We start from the raw sequence: 6000 nt of genomic DNA, 5'->3' as shown, positions 1-6000 counted from the left end.
AATTTCCTTTACTTATGTCCTCTGTGTATTTAATTTATATTTGCATGTCTCATGACACATTATCTGTATGTAATATTGGCTGCATTTATGATAGTTTGTTCTGTGCCATGTTGTTCCAGACCACAGCAAACGTTACCCAGCTTGTAGTAAATCCATTAGAAGAAGACAGCCTGTTTCCTCTAACTTGGACACACACATCTATACCTTTGGCCAGTCATTTACAGAAGTTATCTCATCCTGAGAAAAGCCTCCATTTTACTAATGATTCCCAATGTTGCAAAAATGTGTAGAATAAAAATCAAAATACAACATTTCTGTCAACAAAGATTTGTGTCAGCCTTTGATAGTAGGCTAATATAGACACTTACTTCATGTGTTGCCTTCATTATAACACTTATATAAGACTTTTAAAGTCATTTTGTACTTTCTAAACAGGATGTAAGACATTTTTAATAAGTGAATTGCACTTACGGCTACTTGATCCTACTTGGATTATTTGAAGAAGTACTTCATGTCTGAGGAATGGGGAAACAAATGCAGGTTTACTTGGAACTTGATCAAGTTATGATTGTTTTCCCTCTCGGAGTCATTGTTAACAGTTTATTTAAAGCTGAGAAAGGAAAACGTCCAATGAGCACATTTATCAACCTTAATTGCAGCAAAATGAGCCCCTGACTTGTTTTTTTGATCTTTGTTTTAAATTAATGAGCAGGCAAATGCCACTAAACAATATTTTGTTTGTAGCGCCCTTCCAGTCCAAGATCCATGGTGATCTACATTTAACACACTTCTTTGTAGTCTACAGATAATCTGTGTTGGATATGATTTAACTGTTGTGTACATTTTACTACCTGGTCACATTTAAAACTCGTGTGAGAGGTTCCCAGAGAATGCAAATGAAACCTCCCCTCTGTCACCACTCTTCAAGAGTATCAGAAGTTACCTTTTGATAAAAAGATCATTTAAAAAAATCGCAACTTTTTTACTGAAAGAATAATTAACTTTTTGATGGAAAAAATCCAGACTTTTTTTTGACCCAAAAAATTCCAGATTTTTTTTTAACAAAAAAAAAAATCTAGAGGTTTTTTTGGACCGAAAAAATCCTGTCTTTTGACAGAAAAAAATCCCAACTTTCTGACAGAAAACACTCTGACTTTTTCACAGAAAAAAATCCCGATTTTTTTTGACGGAAAAAAATCCCAACCTTTTGACAAAAAAAACGTCCTGACTTTTTTTGATGAAAAAAAAACAGACTTTTTGACCTAAAAAAATCCCGATTTTTTCACAGAAAAAAATCCCAATTTTTTCCACAAAAAAAAAAAATCCCGATTTTTTGACGGAAAAAATCCCAACTTTTGACCAAAAAACGTCTTGACTTTTTTTGACGAAAAAAATCCAGACTTTTTGACCAAAAAAAATCCTGACTTTTTAACAGAAAAAATCCCGACTTTTTCCACAGAAAAAAATCCAGATTTTTTGACAGAAAAATCCAGATTTTTTTTTTTTTTTGTTTTTTAATAGAAAAAAATCCAGACTTTTTTTTGGAAATAATAAAGATTTTTTTTTCACGGAAAAAAATCCTGTTTTTTGACGGAAAAAATCCCGACCACAGAACTTTCCTGCAGAAGGTCGTATCTTTGTCCACGTGATACTGTATATTACAGTGTATTCAAAGTGTGCAGTTCTTTACTAAAACGGGGACTATTGTCGAGTCTCGATCTTATTATTAATGTTTGCAATAATTCTTATAGGGAACTCTGCTTCACTACGCAAAAGTTAAGGTTAGCGAACCACATTGAAGAACCAGTTAAGTTCGTACATGGAGGTTCCACCATAGTATCCCAAGTTACGAGCTCGTAGGTTTAGGTACCACTGGAAAACATCCCAACTTTTTGACGGAATAACACAATTTTGTACGGAAAAAAATCCCAACTTTTTGACAGAAAAAATCCGGATTTATTTTCGATGGGAAAATCCCGATATTTTGACGGAAAAAAAATGACGATTTTTTTGTTGACTTGTTGGAACCAGATGGATTGTAAGATGGCCGCTGTCCGAGGCCTAATACTGAGCAGAGAATGACGGCGCTCATTATGCATTATTGATGCCCCGGCTCTTTGCGTCTGGTGAAACTCCATCCATCCATCCATCCATCCATCTTCTTCCGCTTATCCGAGGTCGGGTCGCGGGGGCAGCAGCCTAAGCAGGGAAACCCAGACTTCCCTTTCCCCAGCCACTTTGTCTAACTCTTCCCGGGGGATCCCGAGGCGTTCCCAGACCAGCCGGGAGACATAGTCTTCCCAATGTGTCCTGGGTCTTCCCCGTGGCCTCCTACCGGTTGGACGTGCCCTAAACACCTCCCTCGGGAGGCGTTCGGGTGGCATCCTGACCAGATGCCCGAACCACCTCATCTGGCTCCTCTCAATGTGAAGGAGCAGCGGCTTTACTTTGAGTTCCTCCCGGATGGCAGAGCTTCTCACCCTATCTCTAAGGGAGAGACCCACCACCCGGCAGAGGAAACTCATTTCGGCCTCTTGTACACGTGATCTTGCCCTTTCGGTCATGACCCAAAGTTCATGACCATAGGTGAGGATGGGAACGTAGATCGACCGGTAAATTGAGAGCTTTGCCTTCCGGCTCAGCTCCTTCTTCACCACAACGGATCGGTACAACGTCCGCATTACTGAAGACGCCGCACCGATCCGCCTGTCGATCTCACATACTCGGTTCATAAATAATTATTACAAAATTAAAAACATTCACTATATTACCATTAAATAACAAAAAAGTATGTACTCACATACTGATAAAACTAATTTGAGCAAAATGATCAACTTGTGCAAATAAACTTGCAACAAACATCCTATTCTTGCACAAAGTGTACATTTCTAGCTCCAGTGGCGCTCATAGCTGACTTCTCATCGTCTAAGAAAATTCATCTTTGCATGTGTGAGCGAGTCGCTCGGCAATAACGACGACTAATTGTCAGCGAGCACCTCCGCCATTAGTGCGGCAGGCGTGGTGATGATGCATCTCAATGAGCTGCATCCAGGCGCTGATGGCCTCCTCTTGGAACACAGCAGGGGGGGGGGGTAGATTTTGTTTGGCGTCCTCCTTCATTGTTAGTTTTGGTTAAATAACACGTACAGTATGTCATCAATCCACCCAGAGGGGCCGTGCGCTCCCTCCGCCCGCCGCCGCGCAGAAATGGAATATATGTGACAGCGGGAAGGCGGCTATCATTAACCCTGATGAATTACGGACAGGGTAACGATTATGGAAATTGTCATCGACTGATCATTCATCTCAGTTTATTGCTGTGTGCAGCCGTGCCAGGCCAAGTGAGAAGTTTTCATGTCAATAGTTTACGGGTCAAACGCCATCCATCGCTTAATGGATGAGGCTCCTTGCTGCTCCATAAAGTGAGAGGGGGATCTGATCGGGACGACGTCACGTTAAAACTGTTAAGATGTTGCTTGTAAAAGACGAGACGCCTGTGTTTTAACGCCTCCATAAATCTGCAGGGAGGATGATAAACGACATTTGAGCGGCAGTAGAATCACAAGTTGGAAACCAAGTTGATTTCTCACTGGAAATGTTTCACGGCAGGTGAGACGGAGAAGAGAGAGGAAAATAATACGTGTTCTTGTCCGACATAAGGATCGTAAAGAGAGATAAGAGGACCCGCTTTACGTCAAAAAGTGACTATATTTAATCTCAGGGTTGTGACCTTGATTTGACCATTGAAAAATGCAGACTATTGACAAAAGAAATCCCGACTTTTTGACGGAAACAAATCCCAGATTTTATGAGAGAAAAAATCCCCACTTTTTGATGGAGAAAATGTCGACTTTTTGACAGAAAAAAACTCATTTTTTTGACGGAAAAATAAAAGCTTTTTTAACAGAACAAAATCTAAAAAAGAATTTGGCACAAAAAATTCCAACTTTTTACATTAAAAAATCCTGACTGAATGACAGAAAAAAATACCTACTTTGACCGAAAAAATCCAGATTTTGACGAAATAAAATCCAGACTTTTTGACAGAAAAAAAACCCAATTTTTTGACAGAAAAAAATCCTGACTTTTTATAGAAAAAAATCCATATTTTTTGACGGAAAAAAAATCCAGACTTTTTGACTGAAAAAATCCAAATTTTTCGACAGAAAAAAATACGGACTGAATAACAGAAAAATACCTACTTTGACCGAAAAAAATCCTGACTTTTTGATGGAAAAAAAATCCAGACTTCGACAGAAAAAAATCCAGACTTTTTGCTGGAAAAAATCCTGACTTTTTATAGAAAAAAAAATACAAATTTTTTGACGGAAAAAAAATCCAGACTTTTTGACTGAAAAAAATCCCAATTTTTTGACAGAAAAAAATACGGACTGAATAACAGAAAAATACCTACTTTGACCGAAAAAAATCCAGATTTATTGACCGAAAAAAATCCTGACTTTTTAATGGAAAAAAAAATCCAGACTTTGACGGAAAAAAATCCAGACTTTTTGCTGGAAAAAATCCTGACTTTTTATAGAAAAAAAAAAATCCATATTTTTTGACGGAAAAAAAATCCAGACTTTTTGACTGAAAAAATCCCAATTTTTTGACAGAAAAAAATACGGACTTAATAACAGAAAAATACCTACTTTGACCGAAAAAAATCCAGATTTTTTGACCGACAAAAATCCTGACTTTTTGATGGAAAAAAAATCCAGACTTTGACAGAAAAAAATCCAGACTTTTTGCTGGAAAAAATCCAGACTTTTTATAGAAAAAAAAAATCCATATTTTTTGACGGAAAAAAAATCCAGACTTTTTGACTGAAAAAATCCCAATTTTTTGACAGAAAAAAATACGGACTTAATAACAGAAAAATACCTACTTTGACCGAAAAAAATCCAGATTTTTTGACCGACAAAAATCCTGACTTTTTGATGGAAAAAAAATCCAGACTTTGACAGAAAAAAATCCAGACTTTTTGCTGGAAAAAATCCAGACTTTTTATAGAAAAAAAAAATCCATATTTTTTGACGGAAAAAAAATCCAGACTTTTTGACTGAAAAAATCCCAATTTTTTGACGGAAAAAAATACGGACTTAATAACAGAAAAATACCTACTTTGACCGAAAAAAATCCAGATTTTTTGACCGAAAAAAATCCTGACTTTTTGATGGAAAAAAAAATCCAGACTTTGACAGAAAAAAATCCAGACTTTTTGCTGGAAAAAATCCTGACTTTTTATAGAAAAAAAAAAATCCATATTTTTTGATGGAAAAAAAATCCAGACTTTTTGACTGAAAAAATCCCAAGTTTTTGACAAAAAAAAAAAAACGGACTGAATAACAGAAAAATACCTACTTTGACCGAAAAAATCCCGACTTTTTGACGGAAAAAATCCTGACTTCTTGACATTAAAAAATCCATCTATTTTAACAGAAAAAAATCCAGATTTTCTTCGACAGAAAAAAATCCAGACTTTTTAAAGAAAAACATCTGGACTGAATGACAGAAAAAATACCTACTTTGACCAAAAGTAGGTATTTAGGGCACGTCCAACCGGTAGGAGGCCATGGGGAAGACCCAGGACAGGTTGGGAAGACAATCAATCAATCAATCAATGTTTATTTATATAGCCCTAAATCACAAATGTCTCAAAGGACTGCACAAATCATTACGACTACAACATCCTCGGAAGAACCCACAAAAGGGCAAGGAAAACTCACACCCAGTGGGCAAGGAGAATTCACATCCAGTGGGACGCCAGTGACAATGCTGACTATGAGAAACCTTGGAGAGGACCTCAGATGTGGGCAACCCCCCCCCCCTCTAGGGGACCGAAAGCAATGGATGCCGAGCGGGTCTAACATGATACTGTGAAAGTTCAATCAAACTATGTCTCCCGGCTGGCCTGGGAACGCCTCGGGATCCCCCGGGAAGAGCTAGCTAGAACTGCTACCCCGGGCAGAATTCAAAATGAATAAGGTTCTTGCACTG

This window comes from Nerophis ophidion, linkage group LG29, assembly GCF_033978795.1.
Source record: "Nerophis ophidion isolate RoL-2023_Sa linkage group LG29, RoL_Noph_v1.0, whole genome shotgun sequence".
In the NCBI taxonomy this organism is placed as follows: domain Eukaryota; kingdom Metazoa; phylum Chordata; class Actinopteri; order Syngnathiformes; family Syngnathidae; genus Nerophis; species Nerophis ophidion.
This window is presented reverse-complemented; position numbering follows the sequence as displayed.